Source organism: Amphiprion ocellaris, chromosome 9, assembly GCF_022539595.1.
Source record: "Amphiprion ocellaris isolate individual 3 ecotype Okinawa chromosome 9, ASM2253959v1, whole genome shotgun sequence".
NCBI lineage: Eukaryota > Metazoa > Chordata > Actinopteri > Pomacentridae > Amphiprion > Amphiprion ocellaris.
Window position 1 is genome coordinate 30,055,129 of NC_072774.1, and position 22,547 is coordinate 30,077,675.

The 22,547-nt window shown below is 40.3% G+C and overlaps 1 protein-coding gene across 1 annotated transcript in view; it reads left to right on the forward strand.

Moving 5' to 3' along the window:
• bckdhb (branched chain keto acid dehydrogenase E1 subunit beta) overlaps positions 1–22,114 on the forward strand; it is a 92,520-nt gene extending 70,406 nt beyond the window's left edge. Inside the window, exon 11 of the mRNA XM_035946873.2 lies at positions 21,571–22,114. The gene's annotated coding sequence lies outside the window, so the exon portion shown is untranslated. The remainder of the gene's footprint in view (positions 1–21,570) is intronic.
• Positions 22,115–22,547: the final 433 nt, after the last annotated feature.

A 22,547-nucleotide genomic window follows, 5' to 3' on the forward strand; every position in this document is an offset into this window, starting at 1 on the left:
TTTAAAAAAACATCATATGGACATGTTAAAAAAAGAACTTCATTTTCACAAGAAGGTATCTTTAACAAAATATCACATGGTTGGGTGTAATGTGAACAGGAGAGAGACAAACTCTCAGAGAATTTTCACTAAACTCTGCACTTCTGCTCAGCTCTATGAAGCATTTTAGCATGCTGTAGTTGATTTTTTTTTTTTGTTTAGAACTTTAACTGTTCTAGTTGACTCTCATCAACCTACTGGTTAAAACAGAAGCAGTGAATTGTACAATAACAGCCTGGCAGCAACCAGCCAACATTGGTGGAGACTAAAACGGAGTCAAAAGCAGAGTGAATATTGGACTTCCACTCATCCAGTGGACAGAAACATGAAACCTTCATCCAAATGAAGGATAGTGTTGCTCAGCGTCTGCTGTGTGTTTAAAATGGTTGTTTGCTATCTCGTTCACTGCAGCAAAGGACAAGGGATTACACAGGAGTAAATATACGCACCTGTTTCCACTAAGAAATGCATTTCATCCCTTTAATCAAGTGACCTGAAAGGTTTATATGTGTCACGTTTTTGCCGTGTGGTGACAATTTAAAACTGACCGTCTAAATTGAGCCATTGTAAAACAGGAGCAACGACTGTTTCAAGCTTTCCTGCCTTTCCAAAATCAATGATAGCTTTTTGCTCCACAGTCACATTCTCAAAGCTTTAAACCAAACCACAGACTCCCATCACTGCTGAGCTTCTCCCCAACTAAAACAAACACACACAAAAAGTCACCTTAGCAGTTATATTTTCAATTTTGTCCATGACTTTCTGTCTAAATGTTTATAATTTTCCATTTGGAAGCTTTGTTTTTGTTTTGGTATATTTAGCCATCCCTCATCCTGGGCTCGGTGCCCGCTCCACAGACAGTCTCTAATTAGCACAGCAGAAATACATATTTAGACCCGTGTGGCTTTGGAGACTCTCTTTATTTAAGTCACCAGGGAGAACAATGGACGAAACAATGGCTGCATGCAGCCGGCGAGGTCTTCACAGCACCGGCTTAGTGTGGCTCTTCACAATGTGACAGTCCAGTTCAGATTAGATGCTGTAATACAACCCACTCAGTGCAGCAGCTAAAAGATTATTTTCTCCAGTGACAGGGAGCTGATTGTTGTACTGCAGGTTTTTACATGCCGTACGAATAACTGTGGTACCACGTCTGGTAAGGATTTAGTTTGAACAAATGTATTTGGCACACTGGTTGCATAAATAATAATGAATCATAGCCTAAATGATGAATATTGTGGCTGCTTGTAATTAAGATAAGTGTTTGTTCCCCCTAATTATGGGTGACACAGGTGATTTAAGGCGTAATAATGGACATTTTGGGAACAAACAGTTTAAATCTCCCTGTGGCAGTGTTGATAAGAGGAAGCTGTGTCTTAATAGTGATAGCTGTTTTGGCTTTGTTTTCTCTGTGGAGGCAAGCTCCAACAGGAAGTATGGGTGAGGTCGGCAGACATTTCCCTCGACTCTCCCTCTGAGACTCCTTTAAAAGTGAAACTTGAATCAAAGCCGCTGCACATTCACTTGTCTGCGGTTCACAAATGAGTAAGCAGTTGGGGACTCCACTTCTGGTGCACTATAATTTGGGGAATTAATTCACATCAATTTTAATTTTCCTGAAAACTGAGCGGCAGCCGCACACTAAATGATACCCCAAGAGCAAGCTTAGTTTCTCTTTAAAATAAAGGGTGTCAAAATAATGATACAATGTGTAGGTGGCTGCATGACAACACAATTCTTCATCAGGCACGAGACTCCTGAGAGCTTTGGCTTAACACACCAAAAGCATATCACTCGTTGCTATTTTTTTTTTCTTTGGTTTTTCTGCAACAGTTTTGGGAAGATTACTCGGTTTTATAGTTGTACTAAAACAATGCAAAAAACAATCATGTAAGAACCAATATTAATGTTCACAATTAAGTGGTTTTCTGCAGAGACTATTTTTCAGGGTCTGCAGCTCTGCAGAAGTGTAATGTTTCCCTTTTAGAATGACTGCATACTAACATTTAGTGATTAGAAGTAAGCTTTCTGTCAACACAAGACCCAGTCTGGTGAGTCAGACCTGATGTGAATGGATGAGCGTACAGACAGACCTGACCCAAAATCATCCTAACAGAGCTAAATGACTTTTCATTTTCCTTCTCAGAATGGAAGCTTTTTAAAACAACAGCTGGGGCATTTCCTCAATAAATAGCTCATTGATATTAACTAAAACAGAACATTTTATTTCAGGCCGTGTACCTTCATCTGCCAGTCACTCAGCGGATGCCGGCGTGGCCCAGATGTACAGCTGTAAACATGCTGGTAATTATGCCAGAACTCGCTCTGATGTCCTTTCAAAGGCCCAGACTACTACAGACACACCCTCCCTCTCTCTCTCTCCATGGGCCCCCGACACCCAGCCACTGACCAGCCCTACACCCAAGGCAAATATTTGAGGAAATAGCAATGAACCCTGTGTTATAAACACACACACACATTTGTAATAGAACATTTGAGAGAAGCTTTCATGACTAATTCCCTCGTCCTAAACTCTAATGTTATTCTAACTGAAACCACATCCCAGTCAGAGCCATCAGATTGTGATCTGAAAGGACCTCAGTTCTACCCATCTCACAATCAGATTTATAATAATATTACATAGATAATACTTTCAGCCTGTACATTGGTTCGTCTGTCTGTTCATGGGCTTGAAATTTGGTCTGAAGTAAACAAAAAATGCATCAAATTTGGTGCCAGCTTACAATGACTGTTGATTCCTTGAGTTTTTGAGCAAGTATGAATAAACATGCATACTGTATATTTGCAATGAGCTACATCTGAGCCAAAAGTGCAGCTGAGGAAAAACAAGAACAACACAGGGCACCAATCTCAGACTGATTATTTAACCTTAGTTTTACACCTTTGTCTCACCAGCGACATCAAAGTTGACATTCATCCATCCATCCATCCATCATCTATACACTGCTTTGTCCTCATCAGGGTCATGGGGGGCTGGAGTCTATCCCAACTGACTGAGGGTGAAGGCAGGGGACACCTGGACAGGTAACAGTCTATCACAGGACTACATGTAGAGACAAACAATCACACTCACATTCACACCTACAGACAATTTAGAATCATAAATTAACCTCAGCATGTTTTTGGACTATGGGAGGAAGCTGGTGTTCAACGTTGATATATTCTCTCTTTTTCCACTTCCTTCAGTTCTTGGTTTAAATTTTTTACTTAAAAAAAAGCAATACCATAAAGGTCATGGCCAAGCCTACTTGCTTCAGCTAGACTCTCATACCAAGTTCACATCATGTGGGAGACAAAATGAAAGGAGAAAGATTTAAATTTATGCCATTAGACAACTCAGGCGTGGGGTGGCTCGACAGACTGTGGACCACCATCTGAAAGCCTCAAGTTTAGATTTAGCTATTTTGGCTGTTTGAAACTAGCTAAGAACTCACTGACCCCATGCATGCCCTTATAGTCAAGCAAGAGGTAGCCACACCCTAAGATATATGCTGCTTTATCGTCTATTTCACTGTAAATGAAACCATAATTTACAGAAGAACCACCATGCTGTAGTGAAGGAGACTTGAAACTAGTAACTGAGACCATACATTCATTAGGAAAATGGTTTGTGAGGGCTCCAATATAGAGCTATACTTAGCAACAGCTTTGGGTTAAGGCAAGACCTCCATTTTTGCATTTTAGAGTGTTTTCTGTTGTTATTGTGGCCTTTTTAGGCTGTCATTACATAGGACAGTTAAGAGAGACAGGAAAGTGGAGAGAAGAGTTGGGGGAGGACCTGCAGCAAAGGACCATGGGTCGGACTTGAACCCATGACCACTGCGTCTGGAAATATAGCCCCTTTTTATGGGTCACCCACTCAACCAGTTGAGCTGCCGGGATGCTGGTTTGCTTTTTTGTTTGTTTTAAACTTTTCAGCAGCAAGTTGTATTGAACTTTCCCCACTGGTGATTTCAAATCACATGTTGTTACGAACGCTACATACGAGTGATAACTCCAACATGCCATGTACTTCGCACTAACATACTGTATCATACGAGTTTTTCTTTCCATTTTAGGACGGTAGTTGGCATGTTTGCCGTATAGCATCCAAACATGCACAGCATCAGCTTCATATTAGCCTGTTAGCTAATCAAATAGCCGTTTCTCTGACACATCTTTCCTCCAAGAGCAGATATATTAGTTCACCACTCACAGATGTTGAACAACACGTGCTGTACATACAAGCATGTCATTATCACCCATTCATCGCTGTAGGAATTATTCATGGATTTCAGTGATGCACCAGGGGTTTGGATGTCACAGAAGTGTTCGTTCAGGGTCTTTGGACTAACTGGTATTAATAAAGGCTGAAGTGAGGACAGCTTGTTTGTGATGTTACGTGGAAAAATTGACTATCAGGAAAAGCAGAGATCAAATGTTCAAGGCTGAATGTGGTGAAAGAATTAAGAAGGAGCAGATGAGAATTTGTAAATGAAAACTGTGGAGTCTGAACAGGGATCGAGCTCTGTAAATTCTACTCACCCTATTTACATGACATACTGGCAATGTGGTTACAGTGTGATTATGATACATTACCGTATTAGCACTGCTGGTACTGTTTCCTCTGAAGCTGGAGCAGCAGAGCCAAATCTTATCATCACATTATCAAGAAAGCTCCACTAAAAAAAACATTCGACAATGATCTGACAGGGAGCAGACACACAAAGCACAATTGCATATAGCTCATTTGTAATCAATAAATCTCAAACATGTGGCAACTCTGTTGGATTTTCTTTGGTCACTCCAGATTTGGAGTTCTCAGGTTTCTTGCATTTGGAGGCAGCTGGTTGTGTTGACAAATGTTGGCTGGACTGAATGTGATCATATGAATCCTATTATGTTTATTCTGTGTTAAGAAGCTCAGCTCAGACTCGCCGTATATGTGATGGGTGGCATTTTATAAAAACATATTCTGTTATCAATCTGACCAAAATGTATGTAGGTGTGTGTGCCTGGTGTGTAGGAACTATTATGTATTTAATCATCTAATGCATTATTTATGTATTATAAATCAATATAACACCGTGATGTTTGAGTTCATTTCCAGATAATTGGCTGCTGGGTGTTTTTTCCAGAACAATGATCAACTGCAGCACAGAAAGTGATGTTTTTTAAATTCTGTTACGCAATTTTTTGTGAACCAAAAAATGTGATACTGTGATGTGGTCCAGCAGTTCATTCCATGGTTCCAACTAGGACACATTAACAGAGAAGAAGGGCTAAAACGGTAATATAATCACTAACACTGAGCAGACAAGATGAAAAGTAGAAAAGTTATGCAAGCCCTTGGCAATCCACCACTTTGGTTTAGGCTTGATGGATTCCCACAACATTTTGCATGAACATTCTTGGTCCTCAGTCTGTGTGTCCTCATAAACATCCATTGTTGTTGTTGTTGTTTTCTAGAAGGACCATCAGGTTTTCATTTTTGGTTTTTGAGTGCAATGTGTCTCAACAACTACTGCTATGACTGCTATGCAGTTTGGTACTGCATCCTGTTAAGAGGACTTTTAACACTATCCACTGGTCAACATTTCAAGTTGACCCACGCTGATTCATGACGATGTACCTTGAAAAACCAATGGCATTCCCATCATCCTCAGGGCAATAAAACAACTGCAGCGTCAATCAGAAACTGTTAGAAAAACAGTTTCACTTGAATGCTTTGGATTCAAACCACCATGAAAGTACATGCTGAAAAAGTGAAGTTTGGTGAATGGACAAACCCCCTGCATGCTCCCTTCCTGGTTCATTAGCAGCCTGCCATGTCTTGCTAATGGATCTCCCCATTGGCTTCCATGCAGGTCTTCCAAGGCGTGTTAGTCAGCAGCTACCTGGGGACATTTATGTGTGTAAATGGTTTTATTCTAGTGTGTTTTTCAGTGTCGTGTTACATTAAAAATATTACCTGTGTACCTCGATTAATAAAGTTGTTAAAATCAAAGTGAGGTCATTAAATTCCAAATAAACTTTCTCTTTGAATCTTTATCAAACATAGATCATTAAAATCATCAGTAGTTGTCAATCAGTAAATCTGATCTGAAACAGAACATTTTAACATGATCATTTTTTCAGTTTTAAATGCCCTGGCCCTAGCTGCAGTTTGTGCTTAGTGTAAATTAGCAAATGTTAGCATGCTAGTCTCGGATGGAGAACATGGTAAACATTATTCCAGATCCCAGGGAGTCCTGAGCTGTTTCTGGCTGTTATCTGTCAGCTTTGATTATCCAATCCATCCACCATCGGCCCGCCTGGACTGCCAGGAATTCTTTCGGGGGCCTGTTAACAGGATGAAGTTGATACGTAGGTTTGATGAGGAAGATCTGTTAACTCATGTTCTGTCTCTATTCCTCTCAGTGGATACAGACTTTTTCTTCTCCAATCTCTTCGTCACAACCTTTTTCTAATGAAGGATCTACCTGTGTATCGACCCAATCACTATCTAGACCCTGTTCTTTACATTTATTTGTTATTCCATTGCTCCCCCCACCTTCCCGTCTCTACCTCATCCAGGGTATCGCAACAGGTCTCCATCAGTCATCTGCTAACTTTAATCCACCATCACCACCTGTATCTAGATTCTAGGCGAAATCTTTCCTCATCTCCTGCCTTCATCTGGGACTTCAATCTGTAACATCACCAACTGACAGCCAAAATATGTTGATTTAGTTTCTGCAATAAATGTTGTTTTCCAGTTCCAAATAAGTTCTCCTTGTTAAATATATATGGTTAGCCTGCTTTGTCAAAATAATACTTTTATAGAGCCATCATGCTGTCAGAGTTAGCTGGTAAGTTAGGTCACTGAGGGACATTTCTTAGGTTAAATATTACAGTATTGTAGAATAGATGTCTATTTATACATTAGCTACAATACCATTCAACAGTTTGGGGTCACACAGGCAATTCCATGTTTTCCATGAAAACTCCCACTTTTATCCATGCACTAACATAACTGCACAAGGGTTTTCTAATCATCAATTAGCCTTTCAACACCATTAGCTAACACAATGTAGCATTAGAACACAGGAGTGATGGTTGCTGGAAATGTTCCTCTGTACCCCTATGGAGATATTCCATTAAAAATCAGCTGTTTCCAGCTAGAATAGTCATTTACCACAATAACAATGTCTAGACTGTATTTATCATTCATTTAATGGTATCTTCATTGAAAAAAATGCTTTTCTTTCAGAAATAATCACATTTCTAAGTGACCCCAAGCTTTTCATCGCTAGTGTATCTCTGCAGAGTTATGAAAATTAGCACCTTAATATGCATGCTGCAGTTTTGCAGGTTCTTACTTTCGCTGATCTTTAAAATTTTCAAACAGTTAGTCTGAAGCAGCTCACTCACAGTAATCCCACCCATCTGGTCTATCTTTTAACATATTCAAGTTTGTATTTGTGTGTCTGTCTGCCCTCCCACCAGATTCACTCACACTGAAGACTGTTTCTCATCTCCACAGACCCTGTTTGACACATCACTAAATACAGCTGAGCCACTCAGCATTTTCTAACCCAGTTCTTTGTCTGTCCACTGTCCTCTGTTCGGCTGGAAACTTCCTCTAAGGGTGTATCTCATCTTACAGCAATGACATGATTAAAGAAAAAAATGATCAAAAGAATTAAATGCTCTGTAGGTTTCCTTTCTGTTAAATGTGCATGTTGTGTGTGACATACTGTACACACACACTGGAAATAAAGGCGTATGCTGGTGATATTAGTACTTTCCCAGCAATAATCGAGAGCCTCTTCACATAACCTGATATCCTTAAATACTTTATCCATTGAAGGAAGGAAAGAAAAACACAGCTTTTGGCTTTTCTCAGAACTCTGTCTTTCCCACTGAGAGGATAATGTGAAAATATCTTGAACGTACTGTATGATTTAGTTTCATAGTCCCTTCCCCCCTGAACTTCCCATGGATTTGTGCGTGTGCCTCCCCATCTGAAAACTCTCCAAGTTTCCCTTAATTGATTCCCACCACATTTCAGTGAACTGCATACCAAGCAGGCAACCTGATTAAGAGTACAGGTAGGAGCCAGGAAATAATCCAGCGGTGTGGGTTTGTGAGAATTTGTAGCCTGGATTTGGCTCAGATGCCGATTCTTACAGCCAGAGCTGCAGAAAAGCAGACAGTATCTGATGAAGAAAAACTCACCTTGGCACGTTGATGCACCTGTGAGGTCACAAACTGAAAACAGAAATAAAAGACTCTGCTCCCATTATTATCAGATTATCATCGCTGCTTAAATAAACTGCCGGTGCCTCATGTCAGATTGGTCTGTGGTGCAGCGCCTCTCAACAGCCATGATTTTTAAATTCAACAGTTTTTAAACCCAGATCATATGTTGAATTAATGAATGTTGGGTAACAAGAGGCGAACACAGCTGCCTCCAATCCCATCACTCACCAGCCTGGCTGCCAAACACATCATTGTTTTCTACTTATGTGCCCCATAGGAAGCATTCTGCCCTGAGATCAATTGGAAAAAGGAGGATATTAAGGCGGTATTTCAATTTGCTGCGATTTTAAGGATGCTGCAGCGTAGCCTGTGGAGGTTCATTCGCAGATGTTCGAAGATGAACACCAGCCATTACCTCCACTCTGGTTTTGCCTGTGGACTGCATTGGATTGCTCAACACTGTTAAATTATTGTGTGTTTCCACTTACAAGACCTTGAATAGCATAATGCTGTGCTGGTACTCGCTCTGCTCTACAGCATGTCCTCATTTGACCTTCATATTACCGGGGCGATATGGCTTCAAAGGCCATGGCACTCATGTAATTGCACATCTGCTGGAGTGTTTTTTTTTATTATTCTCCTTTCATCTTTAATTCCCATTTTTACAATGTTGAATATTTACTGAGGTCAGTCGTAATCACGGTGTCGCTGATGTGGACGCTGGCCTGCACGCATCCTGCCACGCCCACCGGCTCCACCGTTCTCATTTACTGCAGCAGAAAGGAGCAAAGATATGTTCGAGTGTCATCTCTGGCTCTCATGATAGTTGGATGAGTGGACATGTCAAGACATTATAATGTGAGAGGTTTTGGGGTCTTCTTGGATTGGCCCTAGAGAAGCGCAACCTATCATTTAACCCCATTCCCGAGATCCCCAAGATTATATCATATGAAACCGTATATAGCTGTCTTTCCTCTTCTGCATTCTACTATATGTAACGACTACGTGCTGCATCCTGTGTATATTATAGCAGCGCTACGAAGCATGCAGGATCATAAAGTGTAAAGTCCTTGTTTAAAGAAAATAACCTGCACTAAGCTGACCTAAATGGTGCCTACAGTAGTTTTTCCCACACACGGAGTTCAAAATGGACCTCAAACTGCTCGGCCGTCTGTATCATTGAGTATGCAGGCAGCAGCCCAACACAACGCCACGGTGAAACCTCAGCGACCTACCACCCTGTGTGTTCCCCATGCATTCACGTCGTCCCGTCAGACACAAGCTGGCAGCTGTGCCTTCGTTTTCTCTGTGATTTCAACCTCAGAATTCGACCATAAATTGGGTTCCCATGTGAAGGGAAAAAGATGCACTCCATGCTGATACAACCTCTAATTACAAGTGATGCTTTTCCATGGATTCTGACCAAAATGTTGCACTGTGGACTTCACAGATGGCCAGTACATGGAGGGTAATGACAATTTTTAACCACCGCAGATGTATTCCAATTTTTTGATGGGATTTGCATGACAGTTGTAGTCCTAGTAGATTATTATAGTTATTGTACCAGATTTGGTTTTAATTTAAACCATTATTTTCAGCTTTCTGTGTTCATGTTCTCTGTATGACTGTCCTCTGCTCTGTCTGTACCAAAATGCATATTCTTCAATATCTTACTTATGTTTACGTAAAATATTGTTTTATTTTTCTGCCAAGGAGCGTGATGGAATTATGTGATGATCGGCACTGGTTTCTCTGTCTGTCTGTCTGTCTGCAACATTACTCTAAAACTGACAGACGGTTTTGGTTGAAATTTTCATTGAAGGTCAGAAATGACACAAGGGTCAAGTGATTAGATTTTGGCAGTGATGCAGCTTATAGTCTGGATCCATGGATTTGTTAAGAGTTTCTGTATCATTGTGAGATAGCGGTACGGCTGTAACCATGACAACAAGTGAACACTACATCAGCTGCCTGCTGATTGTGATCGTACTACAAATCAACTGCTGCAGACCATGAATTGTTTAAAGATTTCATCCGCCGGAAATAATACGACTGAGCAGACTTGCTGGAGTACTGCGCTCTCTGAGTGCTTTTGTTGTTGTTTTTTAAAGCTGCACTTATTACAGTCTTACATAAACAATTAATCAGACCATTAGTAGTGAAAGGTGTCATTCATAGTGACAAACCCACAAAGAATTACTGCAGTTTCCCAAAGTTACACAGAGACTTTTAGTGTCTATCAGCTCACTGTTTTGGTTTTACAGTCCACAACCTTGTTCTGATTCTCTTTAAAAACTCTCATTATTCTTGTTTCTCAGTGCAGCAGATAGCTCTGATAAACCCACTGTACACTCACTGCTCTACACCAATCAACAGGCAAAATGAGTGAGCAGTTGATGAAACCAGACAAGCATTTAATAGCTACAGAGTGGAACTAATAGGGAAGTAAATATTGGACCTACATTCATCAGCTGACCAAAAAAATAAATTCTGTAAATGCAAATATGTCTCTGTAAACAGTTGCTTATTGACGTATATGACTTTATAAGGTGACAATATATCGCTGTATTGTTTTTTTAACCACGTACTCAAAGAGGCCCAAAAAATGCTGCTTTGAACTTTTTATGATGCACAACCAAATGCACAATTTAGTTTCTGTCAAACCATTTGCCATTAACATGAGTGGACCTGGACTGGACAAAGTTCACCTCACTTTGAGAACCTCGTTTTCAATATGAAGGGACAAAACTAATAGAAACAAAACAGACAGAGTAATGTGCTACAGAAAATCAAGTCAGATGCTAAAAACATTAAATATTAGGATTTAAAACATTTCAGAACATAATTGCATTTAGTTCAACTTCCTCTTTCATGATTCAATTCTTACATTCTTAGTGTGGATCACACCTTTTATATAACCAATAATTTGAAGCATTTATTAAGCCTGGCTTGTTTTTCGAGTGATACCAGAAATAAATTATGAACAAACACAATTGCTCCATTGGCGATTTAATTACCCTTAAAATCCTACAAGCTTTGGCTCACACACATGCAGATGACTGATGTGTTCTTGTCGAAGAGGATTTCAGATGCTGCAGTGTGTGAAGTGCCACGGTGCTGTGATTCATGCTCATGAACAGACGTCACAAGGCTGACGGTGGTGAGCCCTGGTCGGCTGTCTCTGGTCCAGGCCAGCACTTATTAATTCCTGTTCCTTGACCTTTGACTGGCTGAGTGACGTCTGGTGCTCGGGTGTTGACTGATGACATCAGTGAGTCACAGGCAGGGCGACATTTGGCCACTTGTGACATGCAAAGACAAGAATTTAGAGATAAGCAGACACTGGTGAGCTGAAGGTAAAAGGGGAAGCTAGTCATTATTCATATGAATGATTAAGATTAAATGTCTGCCTGGAAAAAAAATTTGCTTTTCTACGCTCATTATCTTCATTTTATTGCTGAAGCAGAAAGCAGACTGTCATCCCACCCTTCATCAAGCTTGCCTTATCTATCGCCTGCCGTTTGTTTTTTGTACATGTAATTTTCTCATTATTAGCCACCAAAATGTAACAGTGGGATTCTGAGATTGATCTCTGATTAAAGCATGGTGGTGGCACATTTTTTTTTGACTGAGAAAACATTACATTTTACTTTGCATTGTCCTCTCATGATCCATATACTTTCACATGGTCTGCCGTGGGTTTTCCCACGTGGATCTCATACTGCAGACAAAAGGAAACAATCCTCTAATCCATATGTCCCTCTGTTGTTGTAACCGCTTCACCCTGTTTCATAGCAGAAAATGTTCCTCTAATGCAAACCAATGTGCTGTCCTTATGTCTTCAAGGTTGTTTTTTTTTCTCTTTACATTCTCGCCTCCTCTTTGATGTAGATATTGTAAGTTAAGTGAATTGTGATGCTCCTGCAGTGTCATGATATTAAACTCTGTCCTCTCAAACGCTGACGGATTTTCACATCTTCTGTTTGGTACCTGGTTGATATGTTCCAGATAAGACTTCAATATCACATTCACCCAGCTCTGGAGCATCACTTACAGTGAGGCTTTTGCTGCAATAATTACATTTAATGGCAGTAATCACAGCAAAGTACATATAATATTTTAATATTTGTTCACCTAATGACCCCTTTTGTGTAATGGGACTCTCTTTGTAGTGGAAAAAGTGCACCAGCAGCTACAGCGGAGATGAACCATTCAGCCAGAGAGTGTGACACACATGTGACAGGGCCAGCATCCAAATAAAATAATGATGTGCTGGCCCGGACAGAGACGATGGAAAACAGCTTGTTCTGGTTAGATGCTGACCGGTGTGTGTCCCCATTCAAGCCAGAGCAGTGAAGAGCCGACAGCAGTCGCACCGCTCGCAATACAACAGTAAAATTGCCACTCTTCCCGTCTCCAAAGTGATTAACAAGTTCAGAGGAGCAGCAATAAAAGCAGGAACAGTCGGAGAGAGCGTGAACGACAACGTAAACAGCAGGGCACAGTGGAAAAGAGACGACGGGTTTATTTTGTTGCTTAAACAGCCTGATGTTGGCACAACTCACTGACCGCAGATCAGCAACAGCAACTTTAGGACTGGACATAGATAAGCACACCATGCCTTTGTGTTTATCTTGAACGTTTCACCCACGATTTAAGTAAAAGCAGACCAGACTTTACACCATATGGACCACATATTTTTTGACTCAAGACTTAAAACCGCAATTAAACTCTCTTTTGATCTGAGATGCGGATTGTTATTCTCACCCAACCACCAGTGCCCCCTGTGTTGATGGATTCAAAACATATAGAACATTTTAAAACCAGAAACCATGTGGTGTTTCTCCCAAGACATGAGAAGAAATGTACTTTTGTCCCTTCAAGTGAATTATTTGTTAGAATTTCTGAAACGAGATCCAGATTTTATAGAATTATAGTCAGAAAATAGAACCAATTGTAAGCATTTATAGCCAGACTATGTAAGTATCAGCCTGAATTTAAATTAAGCATTTTGTTAAAGCCATAGGCTGACATCAGATCAAAAGTACTGGCGGTGCTATGAGGGAATTTATATCTCATATTATCATCTGGCTTCAGTATTCAGTGAAGATGGTTTCATGTAATAAATACAGAAATGTGCAGGGCAGTCAGGTGTTGGAGGTGGATCAATGCAGGCTTTATCATCGCAAGATATGATGCATGCAAACTGTCGTTCATGTCAGCAGCAGCAGTGAACACAACGGTGCCAAAGCTTCAAGTTTGTCTTACTGGTAATGGAGGACGCCACTGATTCCTTCCCCTGAATATTTAGAGCCAAGTTTGGCATATTTCTGGTCCTGAAACGTGGTATTTTAATGTAACAGAGTGGAGCGTTGCTTAAAGAATATGACGTTGTACATTCACAGATGCATACAGTCCATGGATGTCTTATGAGCAGAAAGCTACTTACTGCAGTGAGTGCAGCAGTTTTCACAGTTTCAGACTTTTCCATAATGAAAATTGCAGATTTCAAAAGCTGCTGTTTGTGTGGCTTTAGACAGCAGAGGTGCGCACACAGAAAACCGCAACATCATAAATCAACTTTTATGTATTTTGCTACGTCTACTTCTCTATCATTTGCCATCTGTTACATAATAATTTTATATTTCTGTCAAAATACAGCTTTTAATGTGATTCAGACAGATCTAACACCTGGTATATCTGACTCTTACAGCACTTTCCATGTGTCACAGAAGGTAATTTAGGATTTCAGTGAAACATTGGTTGACCTGCTGAAGTCCAGTTTGCTGCTCACAGCTGGCTGTATGTCAGATCCTTGCCTTTGATTTTAATAAAGACCTGCAAGACTAAATGGCAGCAGAGATAAGTGCTGTTGTAAATGAAGAGTGAGTGGAGCACAGGGCATAGCGGCAGTAACTGCATGAACACGGGATCGGTGAGGATCTAACGGCAAATAATGTTCCGCATTCTTCTGCAAATCTGACATGTCAGCTGCTGCAGACAGACTCCAGGTTTTTATGGTGGAATTATTTGTATTAAAGCGTCTCTGTGCTCCGTCAGAGCCGTCAGGCCATTTTTATAAAGGTAAGCCCTTCACCTACACACAACATTGCATTGCAGGGTTTTGCATTATGAGTTAGTGGGGTTATGGTTGGGTAACCCTAACTCTAACCCTAACTCTAATCATAACCCTGGTGAAGTTGTGGAGATTTTAGCAGCTTGAATAAACCTGGGTCTCCTCCCTGATTCATTCAGAGAGCCAATTCATCGCTTTAATTTCTCCAGTACCAACTTCTCCAACTAGCCCAGGTGAAGAATAGTCTCTGCAATCACTGCATCAGTCTCTACACCAGGCCTCCCCACAAAACGTATGGTAATTAAATGGATTTTCTCTCCAAAATTTTCTAATCAAAAATAACTCCATACATACCCAAACCCCATCTGCTCCAAGTCAGCAATGTTTATAGCTATATAATGCAAAGAAAATACAAGAGGGAAACAGTTGATGGGTAAAATGGGGTTGAAGGGTGGATGGAATGTACAAATGTCTGAAAAGTGAAGCATAGGGTGGTGACATAGAACTGTATTCATTCTAATGACGAGCAGAGGGCAACTCCTCTAGTTTGAAAAAGACTTCAGATTGTATAGAAATCTATTGAAATGACCCTGCTATTAACTTCATTTATTACATCAGTAAACATTACCTTAGTGAGTGGTGAATGGTTTCAATTGCTAGTTTCAAGTCTCTTTCAGTATTGTGTAAATTCTGCTCCTGTTTACAGTAAAACAGTTGAGCAGGGGATGCTTCAGAGTGTGGCTACCTTGTAATTGACAAGTTGCTCCCATCATTATGGTATATAGGTGTACCAACCTGCATTCACGGCTGCAGGTTTTGTGTTTTCATCTTTTGACCTTTTCACACTTTGTTTTTGGTTCATGAAAGTTACTTGTAAAAAATTAGGCACCAAAAATGCCTTGGATGCTCATTTCTTCTACTAAGTTCATTTTCTTTTAAGTCTGCTTTTCATGAGTCAAAATTTGCATCCCAGTTAATATCACAGTTAACTGATTCTCAGTCAGATCCACCCCTCTCTACCTCCAGCTGTACCCTCCCAAATGTGGTCACTTCTGGATCAAACAATCAAGATGGCGACAACCAAATGAAAGACTTGAGGCTTCAGAATGGAAGTCTGCAAATCAATGGGTGGCGTTATGGTGGCTATATTCACTCCTTTGTACAGTCTATGGTACAAATGGGTGACAAATTAACGGAAAAACAGACCTAAAGTTCTTTGCATAGTTTCGGTCTGCTTCAGCAGCTTCATGGCTCCTTCACAAAGATTTTCCATGAATGTCTTCTATAGGAAAGCAAAGTGCATTCTTCCACTGTTGGCACAATTCACTGACAGCAGATCTGTTACAGCAACTGAAGAACGTGACAGAGATAAGACAGCATGCTTTTGTGTTCATCTGGAACATTTCATCCATGTGATTTAAGTTTAAGCAGAGCAGACTTTACACCATATGGACCACATATTGTTTGACTCAAGCAGCATTTCCCACAGAATTAGATTCTATTTGTGGTGGTAGCTGGTGGAGCAGGTTTCATCTGTGTGCAGATGGGTGTATGCCCACACTTTCTTAAAAATATGATGAAACTAATTGAAATTAAGTAAATTATTCAATTAACTGAGTGTGACATATGCCCAGTGGACAATGGGCAGGTGTCATTACCAGCAACAGTCACTGTAAAATGCATACGAGTCAGGTGATGTAGTTCTGAAATCAGCTGTTAGGTTTCCATGTTTTAGTACAGGCTGAAAGGACAAATCAAAGCTTCTGCGTGAAGCTAGAAGAGCAACTGGAAATCTAAAATGACTTGTCCATCATTGCCAGAACCAGAGGCCTTTGAAAAAGGCATTTCCTGCTAATTTTAATCCATCTTGTTGGCTGATTGAATTGTTGCTTATTGTTGCACTATATCCCTCGTGTTCGGTTATTATTGGCAGTGTTTACGATTAGCATTAGCATTACCAAATCTGTTAGCTCGCTATGCTAGCAGTTATATCACTTTAGCTGGCTGTGCTGGCCATATTAACCGTAATTACAACCATCTGTAAAAGATACCATAAAAAACTTTGACTGACTTTAAATCAGAGACCTTTTACTGAAATTCTTGGGTTACTAAATGTTTTTGTCTGTTTTTATCCATCTGCTATCATCTTCATGCAGAGTTTTCTAGTCCAACTGTCAAACCAGAAGTAGGACAACAGCTCTTTATCTTCATCTGCAAAACAACTATCAACTGATCTACTGTGCCACTATTTCAGAAATCTAACATCCTTAGTCTGACCCTAGTGCAGTGACAGATGTGGCTTCCTGTAAAAATTTCCACAGGAGCAAAATTCAGCATGTCTGCCAGGCAGAATAAAAGGACAATAAAGCTGTCAAGCTCCTCTTTGCCCCCTGGTACCGTGGTGTACTTCTAGTAATGTGGTTTAACGTAGAGTAGACGTAGAACTTACTCCAAAAAACAAACAGGGTCATGTATTTGGTTGACTCAGGCCTCCTCATTGTATCTCATCTCACCTATAGTCTGTGTGTGGAGAGCTGGAAAGATGGGTGGAGTGTGGAGGAGTCAGGTTTCCTTCTGGCACATCAGATAGCACATCACTCTAACTTATTTTAATGGGCCAAGAACGCATAATTCTCCTTCTATGTTGGCTCACGTTTTCCTGACAAATTACTAACTGTCCTGTGAACAGATATTAATCTATTATGTTAAGACTTTGGTTGAGTGAGGGCTTCCTTGATGGCACTCAGCAGTGTGGGAGACAATCGTCTGTAAAAGGCTGTAAAATGATTATCGATTGAATTTTACTTCACTCAGCCTTTTTTGAAGTTCCTTTTCTGTGGCATTTTTAGTAGATGCTTCGAAGTACTAAACATAGTGAACAGTATATACACTGGGCTGGCTGTGTTTAGCTACCTGTATATGTGTTCTACTTATTTAAAATAAGTGTAATGGATTCAAATGTAACTGATGGCAACAGGTTTCCATCCAAATAAGCATCGAAGGTGTGTTTTAACCTGTTTATATACAGTCATAGATTCTAATAGACTGGCAGCTATCTTATTACATTTACCCTCCTACCACAAGCTATGCCTCAAATTATCAGGGCCCGTCTACTCAACCATCTTTGATTTTCTTGAAACTTTTTTTTTCTGTATCATTGTTAGATAGCGGCACAGCGTCACTGTAACTATGACAACAAGTGAACACTACGTCAGCTGCCTGCTGATGATCACATGATTTTGATCCTGCTACAAATCCACCACTGAGGACTGATCAGGACTTATCCGTCAGAAACCTGAGCAGCCTTAGTGAGTGTTGTGCTCTCTGAGTGCTTTTCTTGTTGACTTTATATTTGTCTTGCTTGTTCTAAAAAATGGATAATTAGAGATGGAATCTGATCTATTTCCCCTCAGTATATCTGCAGACCTATTAAAGCTTCTTTATTAACGTAGTGAGGTAAAGAGGTGTAATTTTCATACAAATTCTTTTTATTGACTTCATGATGTATTCCTGCTAGATGTTTTGAAAGCTCTGCCTACTTTTCTTGGTCCTCCAGTGCAGAGCGAAACACAACCCATGTTGTGTCTGAAGAGGCCGTAACTCTCATTTCAGCAATGGACGTATGAATTCTGCTGCTGTACCTTAGTACAGCATGGGCATGCCTGGAAAACGCAAAAAGATACCCGAACCATCTCAGCTGACTGCTTTTGGCACAAAGGAGCAGTAACTCTTGATATTCAAACTCCTCATCCTATCTCTAAGGCTGAACCCAACCAGCCTACAGAAGAACTAATTTCTCATCCCTGATCTCCTTCTTTCAGTCACTACTCAGAGCTCATGAACATCGGCGAGGGTTTGAATGTGATCTGACTGTTAAATCGAGAACTTCACTTTCCGTCTCAGCCCCATCTTTATCATGATGGGCCAGAAAGCCCACATTACTGCTGTCAGTGCTCCAAGTCATCCGTCTAGCTCATGCTCCATCTTCCCGACACTCATGAACAAGAATGCGAGGTACTTAAACTCCTTCACCTGGGGCAACGACTCACTTTTTGGTTCCTTCTGTACCCTCAATCATGCAACAATGTTGGTCTGGCAAAGTGGGAAAAGCCCAGTGTTCTAATTTTGTCTTGCACAAAAAACATATAATAACTATATTTGTATTAAAGAGATTGAGAGTTGTAATGCTAACATTAGCTTAGCTTTTTATTAATGTTAACACATTGACTTTTTGGTGGTTTGTTCCAGCGTTTTTGTTGGCTATGCCTCTAATGTTTAGTTAATGTGTGAAACTACAAACTCACAAATCAGTTGTCCCTTTCTCCATCTCTGACATGATTATTAACCTTGTACTTGTGGTAACTATGATTTTTTGTTGTTAAAAGGGTACTTAATTCCATTGTCCTGTGTCCGACTGTCTCAGATGCTTTCCCAGCAGCCATCTTGACTGAAAGTTAGAGCAGGTTTTAGTGATAACATTGAGTATGTCTGTTCTGTGAAGCCATCCTTCTGTCTCTTCCATCTGCTCTACAGCTCTGCTCAGTGAGCCAGCATTCACCATACGAGGACCCAGAAACCGAAGCAGCAAATAGATCATAATTATTTTTATTATTGACACCTGAGCTTATCCTGTGGTGACACGTCAGGGTGTGGTTTGAGAAGCTTAGAGAAGCCATGTGTAGGTTTTTCAGAGGTACTGAAGCTAATCTGATGCACATTTGAAACCACTTTATCGTCAACCTTGAAGCCTTTTCCCTTGTAAAACTGCAAAGTAGTGGATGAAAACACTTCAGCTAAAGCAAATGTTTTCAATATTTTGTCCACCTAATATACCACGTGTCAGTGAGGTTAAGCTAAGCATTGGAAGCAGCTTTAATACAACACAGTTCAGCAGCACTACAAACAGCCTCCACAATGGCTTGGAAGTTCAATCAGTGTCTGAAGCAGAAACTGAATGTTAAAAGCTTTGTGAAAGGAGGATTCATTTCAACTATGTGTACTGTCAGCTGTCTAAATCTATTAATCACCACATCTTTCTTCTGGCTTTCTTTTGCATGTATTGTACACACATCACTAAACCTGTGTGAGATGTGTGGTTTTGTGCCTGTGAGAGACAAAAACCTGAAGAACTGCCTCACGTTTTCGAGAGTCAGCTGTAAGTAGATAATTACCATCTTCTCACCTCTCTGTCCTCATGCCGAACATTCCTCCGTTGATGACTCTACTCACCTGATTAAAAAGCTTCTGCACCCACTCTGCTATTAACCGTCCATGATAATAAAGAAATTGTCTAATCTTACACAGAACTGACTGGGAGAGTGCGGCTGCTGCTGCCAACATTCCTGCTGCAGTGACGCGTCAGACAAATGCTGATTGGTTTAGCGGGGGTTGGTTTTCCATAGCACCTCACAAGCAATTACATTCTGACTCATCTTGAGCAGAAACAGGATACAGTCATCCTCCATTTTCCATTTTTATTAAATACAACAGTGCAAAAAGGGGCATCAGAAAACTGCTTGTCTGTTATTATGTTTAGTTTCTTTTGGTTATACATCCCAGAACATAATCACTTGGAACATTTCTTCTTCAGGCTTTGTGTTATTAGAACATTCAGTTTGAAATTATATAGTGGATGTTTCATTAAAGTAGCACATCTCAGCTTTAATTTGAGTAGGTTTGCGTCAGTACTGATAAAACAGTGAGTAGGTTTGTTTATAGTGTCAGATTTAAAAGTAGTTGGACATTTGGCTGCTCGGTGTTTGTTGGGAAGCTGTGTACAGTTTCAGTGTACTGGGAGTTAAGAGCGATAATCAGTGCTGAGGTTCATTAAAACACTCCAGTGTACACAAGGAGAATGGAAAATGGCAAACAAGCTGATCGATTGAGGAGTGTAAAGCAAACTCCTGGAACTCATTTTACAAAGACATGTAAAACTTGTAGAGTTGCAGAACAAACTTCTATAGACTGATGTAATGAAAATGACTCATTAGTGGAACATGATGGTGCTTCTGTTATGGTTCAGGCATGTATGGCTGCCAGGTGAACTGACACACTGGCATTTATTGATGATTTCATTGCTGAGAGAAGCAGCAGGATGAATGTGCAGGTATCCAGGAGCGTTCCACGTGCTCAGATTGGGCCAAATGTATCAGTACTTACTGGATGACAATTCGTCACTCAGCAGGATCCTAACCAAAACCAAACAGCTTTACAGGATGAAAAGGTGGAATGTCCTTGACTGGCTGAGCCGATCATCTGATCCCCGTCCAACACGTATAGGCTACTTACACTTGCTGAACTTTAAAAACAAAAAACTGTGTATCGGTCCAGCTGGCCTCCATCAGCCTCTGGGTAAAACATCTCACTCTTTAGCTGCTAAAAAATCCAAAATGTGTACCAGAAAGTCACTAAGTTTTGCTGATTAATCTTTAGTGTTCAAAAGATTGTGCAGAGTTGTTTATCAGAGTTCTGTTTCCTGAAAAAGAAAGGTCATCTGCTGCATCTGCAAACAAGGAGTTTGCAGCAGAGTTGGGAAGTGATGATATAGATTTTTTCACTCTGAGCACCCCTCTCACATTGCACAAATGATTTTTTAATATATTATTTTTTCTAAGTTCCTAATCTTATCATCACTTAACTAAAGTTTTGACATCATCGCTTGGCTCTGGAACACAGAGATGTGAGTAAGAACAATGCACAGGGCTATTATCAAAGCAAACTAAACCTAAGAGCCTATGGGCATATAGTGATCAGTCTCACATGACATGTTTACACACAGTGTTTCTCAGCCACTGACAAAATTTGGCTCATGACGTTGCGGTTGAAGTAAAACACTGATGCCATTTCCCACATCCTAGTAGGGCCATGAAACCCCAATCAAGAACACACCAGCAGAGCATGAAACCTCAAATTTCTTCAACATCACAACAGTGTTGTGGAGATTTCACGAAAAGGAAACAATTACTGAGTTTCCCGTTACTTTGGCATCGTTTGAAGGCGTATTTATGACATAACTGAGCAGCAAGCCATCAGAACGCTGTTGGTTCCAGTGTTTTGTTGACAGGATGTTGAAACACAAGTCTTCACTCCTAAAGAAAACATGCTGTGGCAGGTCTTTGAGAGGAACCCAGCTTGAACTCTTTGTACAGAAATGTGTAAATGTGTCTGAACGCTTTGTATGATGGATGCGTTTTCCCATTTCCCCTTCACAGTACCTACCGATGCCCTGCCTTCTAACCCCAGCAGCGTCGGTGCCCTGATGAACTGCGGGACCATCTCAACAATCTGCACTCCACAGACATTTCATTAAACATCGCCTCGGGGTTTTCACGTATGGACTGTTGTCGTAGCTCACAGAGGAGCGTGTGGGACTGAAACTGATTTGTTTCCAGTCCCCAACGGCAGCCCCAGTGCAGGTGTGTAGTGACCTCAGGCTGACACTGGAATTTTTCTTAAGACATATATGAAATATTTGCCCAAAGTGATATGATTGGCTAATCTGATGCTTTTGTGATAGAATAGAAGAAAAAAATGTACAAAAGGTCAAATAAGTTCAAGATCTTCATTTTTTAGAGAAACACTATAATTAAATGTAAAATTAAGAATATTTTAAACAAAATAATTTACAACCATACTAATAATGTAATAAAGGTTTTATTTTCTGTAGTAGAAGAACTGTCCAAAACTGTAGGATCTGAAAGGTATAATATATAACAGTTCTGCAATTAAAAGTCAAAAACAACTAGACAAATGTTACATCTTTTGTTGACTAGTGTACTTACTTTATATTTCCAACAACGTTCAAACCACAGACTGTGTATAAAAGATGGTTATAGCCTCCAGGGGTCCGTTTCACGAAGCAGGTTTAGTGAAAACTCTGAGTTTTCTATCTCAGAGTAGATCAACTCAGAGTTCAGGGTTAAACTCAGAGTTTGTTGAACCTGCTTCGTGAAACGGACCCCCGGTCTGAAAGTGAAGTCAATGCAGAAGTGCAAGTGAAATCAATGCAGAAGTGCTTTAAACCTGCATTCTTTCTGATAGCCAGCAGGGGGTGACCCCTCTAGTTCCAAAAAGAAGTTGGATTGTACAGAAGTTTAGGAGAAAATAATCACATATATCCCTTGATTTATTGGTTCAGTAAATATCTTTCTAATTAGTTTATGATTTAGGCCATTGAAGACTATTGAAG